The sequence below is a fragment of the Moschus berezovskii genome, chromosome 11, assembly GCF_049115385.1.
Source record: "Moschus berezovskii isolate FMDL1 chromosome 11, NW_MosBer_1.0, whole genome shotgun sequence".
NCBI lineage: Eukaryota > Metazoa > Chordata > Mammalia > Artiodactyla > Moschidae > Moschus > Moschus berezovskii.
In genome coordinates this window covers 108,016,066-108,022,065 of record NC_142470.1, presented here as the reverse complement: position 1 = coordinate 108,022,065, position 6,000 = coordinate 108,016,066, and positions in this window count along the sequence as shown.

Genomic DNA, 6,000 nt, shown 5'->3' with positions numbered 1-6,000 from the left:
TGGCCAAAGTATTGCAGTTTCAGCTTTAGCGTCAGTCCTTCCAATGAACACCCAGGATTGATCTCCTTTAGAATAGACTGGTTGGATCTCCTTGCAGTCCAAGGGACTCTCACGAGTCTTCTCCAACACCACAGTTCAAATGCATCAATTCTTCAGCAATCAGATTTCTTCACAGTCCAAGTCTCACATCCATACATGACCACAGGAAAAACCATAGCCTTGACTAGACGGACCTTTGTTGGCAAAGTAATGTCTCTGCTTTTTAATATGCTATCTAGGCTGGTCATAAGTTTCCTTCCAAGGAGTAAGCATCTTTTAATTTCATGGCTGCAATCAGCATCTGCAGTGATTTTGGAGCCCCCCCAAAATAAAGTCTGACACTGTTTCCACTGTTTTTCCATCTATTTCCCAAGAAGTGATGGGACCAGATGCCATGATCTTTGTCTTCTGAATGTTGAGCTTCAAGCCAACCTTTTCACTCTCCTCTTTCACTGTCATCAAGAGGCTTTTTAGTTCCTCTTCACTTTCTGCCATAAGGGTAGTGTCATCTGCATATCTGAGGTTATTGATATTTCTCCCAGCAATCTTGATTCCAGCTTGTGCTTCTTCCAGCCCAGCGTTCCTCATGATGTACTCTGCATATAAGTTAAATAAGCAGGGTGACAATATACAGCCTTGACGTACTCCTTTTCCTGAAGAGGCTTATAAAATCCCAAAAGATGATGGAATTGAGGCTGCTTGGCAGACTCCTACATTTTGGTATCCAAATGACTCATTGGTTGATCAGAATGAAGGCTGACATATCAGCTATGATTAGAGTTGGTTGTGTATTATAGAAACCTCCAATAATAGAGGCTCAAATACAAGTTTTACTCTCTCATGTAAAAGAAACCCAGAGGCAGGCAGTCTACAGTTTCGGCAGCTCCCCATCTCGACTAACTCAGACGCCTTCCAGCTCATCATCCCGCCCTCCTCAGGCGGCGGCATAAAAGCTGCAAGCAGGGAAACTAACAAATGCAGGATTGTTTTAGGAAGAATTTTCCTGTGCCCGACTGAAAATCAAGATCTCCATTACGGGGGGCAGAGGAGAGAAGAAATGTGTTTAGGCAGCCCGCAGTCATTGCCATGGCCATAATTTAAGCTGCATTTGGTAGAATGTCCCTGAATCTTAAGGTGAGGCATGGCAGTCTCTTAGCAGTGTCCTCATGGCCTATAAACACAAAATAAAACAATAAGATACATGAGCTGCTTCGCATAGCCCAGGTTCCCTCAGTGGAATAGGGACAGAACAACGACAACAGCACTGCCATGCTAAGAAGGGGTGATGGGAGGCATCCAGGGGTTTCCAGTCCAGAAACGCTGAAGCCTTCCAGGCAGACAGAGTGAGACTCCTCCCCCAGGTCTCCGTGGCCCATCATCTATGGGACCATCTTTGCAGGACCTCTCCATCCACTGTTTTCCTGGAGCCCCTGGCAGCATATCATATGGGTGGGAACCTGCCCTCAGTGGGTGCTACAGAGCATTTTTCAGCCCACTTCCTGTTTGACAAGTTGGCGATCCATAGTTGAATAGTAAAAGCTTTTTAAAAGATTGAGGTGAAATTTAAATAACATGAAAGTAGCCACATAAAAATGCATAATTTAGTAGCATTTAGTATAACCACAGCATTGTCCCACCATCACTTCTAGTTCCAAAACACCGTCATCACCCCGAAAGGAAAAGGGCTCTCCACCCATCACTTATTCCTGTTCCTGCCTCCTCCGGTCCCTGGACACCACTGATCTGCCTCCTGTCTCTGTACCTGCCTATTCTGGATGTTTCATATAAATGGAATCATACAGAGTGTGATCTTTTGAGTCTGGCTTCTTTCACTTAGTTCATGTCTCCAAAGCTCATCCATATGATAGCAGAGATCAGGAATCCATTCCTTTACATGGCTGAATAATATGCCATTTTAATGATTTTTTTTTTTTTAAGTTCATGGTTTCTTTGGCAATCCAGGTTAAAACACAGTCTGCTCCTGATCTATTTGCTTCTAGCCTGTTCCACATGGCTACAATCTTACCCAGAGTTCTTGCCAAGGTGTTGGCCTCAGTTCAGTTCAGTTCAGTTCAGTCGCTCAGTCGTGTCCGACTCTCCGCGACCCCATGAATCACAGCACGCCAGGCCTCCCTGTCCATCACCAACTCCCGGAGTTCACTCAAACTCATGTCCACAGAGTCGGTGATGCCATCCAGCCATCTCACTCTCCATCATCCCCTTCTCCTCCCGCCCCCAACCTTTCCCAGCATCAGAGTCTTTTCCAGTGAGTCAGCTCGTCGCATGAGGTGGCCAAAGTATTGCATTTTCAGCTTTAGCATCAGTCCCTCCAATGAACATCCAGGATTGATCTCCTTTAGAATGGACTGGTTGGATCTCCTTGCAGTCCAAGGGACTCTCAAGAGTCTTCTCCAACACCACAGTTCAAAAGCATCGATTCTTCGGCGATCAGCTTTCTTCACAGTCCAACTCTCACATCCATACATGACCACGGGAAAAACCATTGCCTTGACTAGACGGACCTTGGTTGGCAAAGTAATGTCTCTGCTTTTTAATATACTATCAAGGTTGGTCATAACTTTCCTTCCAAGGAGTAAGCGTCTTTTAATTTCATGGCTGCAATCAGCATCTGCAGTGATTTTGGAGCCCCCCCAAAATAAAGTCTGACACTGTTTCCACTGTTTTTCCATCTATTTCCCAAGAAGTGATGGGACCAGATGCCATGATCTTTGTCTTCTGAATGTTGAGCTTCAAGCCAACCTTTTCACTCTCCTCTTTCACTGTCATCAAGAGGCTTTTGAGTTCCTCTTCACTTTCTGCCATAAGGGTAGTGTCATCTGCATATCTGAGGTTATTGATATTTCTCCCAGCAATCTTGATTCCAGCTTGTGCTTCTTCCAGCCCAGCGTTCCTCATGATGTACTCTGCATATAAGTTAAATAAGCAAGGTGACAATATACAGCCTTGACGTACACCTTTTACTATTTGGAAGCAGTCTGTTGTTCCATGTCCAGTTCTAACTGTTGCTTCCTGACCTGCATATAGGTTTCTCAAGAGGCAGGTCAGGTGGTCTGGGATTCCCATCTCTTTCAGAATGTTCCACAGTTTATTGTGATCCACACAGTCAAAGGCTTTGGCATAGTCAATGAAGCAGAAATAGATGTTTTTCTGGAACTCTCTTGCTTTCTCCATGATCCAGCGGATGTTGGCAATTTGATCTCTGGTGCCTCTGTCTTTTCTAAAACCTGCTTGAACATCTGGGAGTTCACGGTTTACATATTGCTGAAGCCTGGCTTGAAGAATTTTGAGCATGACTTTACTAGCGTGTGAGATGAGTGCAACTGTGTGGTAGTTTGAGCATTCTTTGGCATTGCCTTTCTTTGGGATTGGAATGAAGACTGACCTCTTCCAGTCCTGTGGCCAGTGCTGAGTTTTCCAAATCTGCTGGCATATTGAGTGCAGCACTTTCACAGCATCATCTTTCAAGACTTTAAATAGCTCAACTGGAATTCCATCACCTCCACTAGCTTTGTTAGTAGTGATGCTTTCTAAGGCCCATTTGACTTCACATTCCAAGATGTCTGGCTCTAGGTCAGTGATCACATTATCGTGACTATCTTGGTCATGAAGATCTTTTTTGTACAGTTCTTCTGTGTATTTTTGCCACCTCTTCTTAATATCTTCTGCTTCTGTTAGGTCCATACCATTTCTGTCCTTTATCGAGCCCATCTTTGCATGAAATGTTCCCTTGGAATCTCTCATTTTCTTGAAGAGGTCTCTTGTTTTTCCTATTCTGTTGTTTTCCTCTATTTCTTTGCATTGATCACTGAGGAAGTCTTTCTTATCTCTCCTTGCTATTATTTGGAACTCTGCATTCAGATGCTTATATCTTTCCTTTTCTCCTTTGCTTTTCGCCTCTCTTCTTTTCACAGCTATTTGTAAGGCCTCCTCAGACAGCCATTTCACTCTTCTGCATTTCTTTTCCATGGGGATGGTCTTGGTCCCTGTCTCCTGTACAATGTCACGAACCTCCGTCCAGAGTTCATCAGGCACTCTATCAATCAGATCTAGTCCCTTAAATCTATTCCTCACTTCCACTGTATAATCATAAGGGATTGGATTGAGGTCATATCTGAATGGTCTAGTGGTTTTCCCTACTTTCTTCAATTTCAGTCTGACTTTGGCAATAAGGAGTTCATGATCTGAGCCACAGTCAGCTCCTGGTCTTGTTTTCACTAACTGTATACAGCTTCTCCATCTTTGGCTGCAAAGAATATAATCAATCTGATTTCGGTGTTGACCATCTGGTGATGTCCATGTGTAGAGTCTTCTCTTGTGTTGTTGGCCTCAGACCTGCTTTATTTCCTTCCTTTCTTGCCTCCAACTTCTCTCTCTTTTGATCAAATGGTGGCTACCTTGAGTCTTTCTGAAACACGGTGTGGCGAAGACCAGGCCTTTCTCTTCCTCTTTTTACTGAGCTATTTCCAGGCTTGGTCACTCAATGACCAACCCAAGCTCAGCTCTCACTATTTGGCATCTCATAAGCTGTTGACTTTTTTTTTCTCTTTTTTTACCTTGCAAGGCCCTGAATCTCTAAACTCTCTCTATTCTTTTCCTGATGGTAACAGTTCCGTTGACAGACAGCATTGATTTTCACTAAGGGGGAAAAAAAAGAAAACCCTCTGCTAATTAATTATGACATGTCGTATGGTACAAATGCTGTTATAATGTTATAGAAAAAGTGCATCTCAGAGTCACTGGCATGCAGTAATAACAATAATAACATGAATGACCAGCAGCTACTGAGGCCCCACTGGGTGTCAGGCATTGTGGGTTCTCCCTGGAGAGAACTTGCATTGTTATTGTTCCTTTCACACAATGGAGCAATGGAAGCAGGGGAAGGAGTCAAACCCAGTAGCCTGACTCCACAGCCCTTGATCACATCCTGATGAGATATATTTTGCATTTGCCAAAGCCGAGTACACTTGCTGTGCATTCAATCACTCAGTGATCAGCACTGATGGTCACCCGTAGGAGCAGGCAGACGGGTTGGAGGGGAGTTTCCCTCTAGGACATTTCCATCTTGACAGAGGGGAAAGGGTTACAGTGAAACAGGAAAATTAGACGGGGAGAGAGATCTCCACGGGCAGCCTCCCTCGGGCCTATACTCTGGCCCTTCCCTGGCTCACGTTCCTCTCTGGGCTGCTATGTGTGGGACTGTAGTCTTTCCAGCCCCTGGTCCACAGGGAATATGGATTTCCCTCTCTCCCGATGTCTTAGACCAGATCTCACAGAAGGGCACTGATGGCTCAGACTGGCCATGCCATGGGCATATCAGACAACTGATAAATCTTCCCTTCTTGTTTAATTCAAAATCACATTATACTTCAGATGGTAATGTGTCCAATGAAACGACTACATTTCTAAGACTAGCTTGCAACTAGGAGAGGCCATGTGATTTAGTTCTATATGCAGAACTACTATTTAGAACTTTCAGTAAGATTCCATAATGGCGGCGGGGGCTGGGGGAAGACTATATGTATGTATATTGCATGACTTTCCCTGGAAGCTCAGATGTAAAGAATCTGCCTGCAGTGCAGGAGACCCAGGTTCAATCCCTGGGTTGGGAAGATCTGCTGGAGAAGGGAATGGCAACCCATTCCATTCTCATTGCCTGGAGAATTTCATGGACAGAGGAGCCTGGAGGGCTATAGTTCATGGGATCGCAGAGTCAGACAGGACTGAGAGACTAACACTTTCCCTTGCATGTGTGCTAAGTCCCTTCAGTCGCGTCTGACACTTTGAGACCCTATGAACAGTAACCCACCAGGCTCCTCTGTCTATGGGATTCTCCAGGCAAGAATACTGGAGCAGGTTGCCATGCCCTCCTCCAGAGGATCCTCCCGACCCAAGGATCAAACTCGTGTCTCTTACATCTCCTGCACTGGCAGGTGGGTTTTT